This window comes from Sitodiplosis mosellana, unplaced genomic scaffold (assembly GCF_009176505.1).
Source record: "Sitodiplosis mosellana isolate CC-2019 unplaced genomic scaffold, AAFC_SMos_1.0 Smas_scaffold_60, whole genome shotgun sequence".
NCBI classification, from domain to species: domain Eukaryota; kingdom Metazoa; phylum Arthropoda; class Insecta; order Diptera; family Cecidomyiidae; genus Sitodiplosis; species Sitodiplosis mosellana.
The window spans coordinates 100,710-100,909 of record NW_022595302.1 but is presented as its reverse complement, the minus strand read 5'-3'; positions in this window follow the sequence as shown (position 1 = coordinate 100,909).

The following is a 200-nucleotide window of genomic DNA, read 5'->3' as shown; positions in this document are numbered from 1 at the left end:
TTACTACGGTGTCACATTTAGAAGCTAAGTGTGGAGTCGCGCTTGGGAGAGCTTTGAAGAATTTACAAGAAAAATTATTTAAAAAATGCGCTAATCTCTTTGTTCAAAGGTACTGGAAAAGAATAAAATTCCGTCGCCAGCGGATATAAAGCTCCCCTCAATGCTCCACTTCAAAGAACTAATCACAATAACAGAGGATG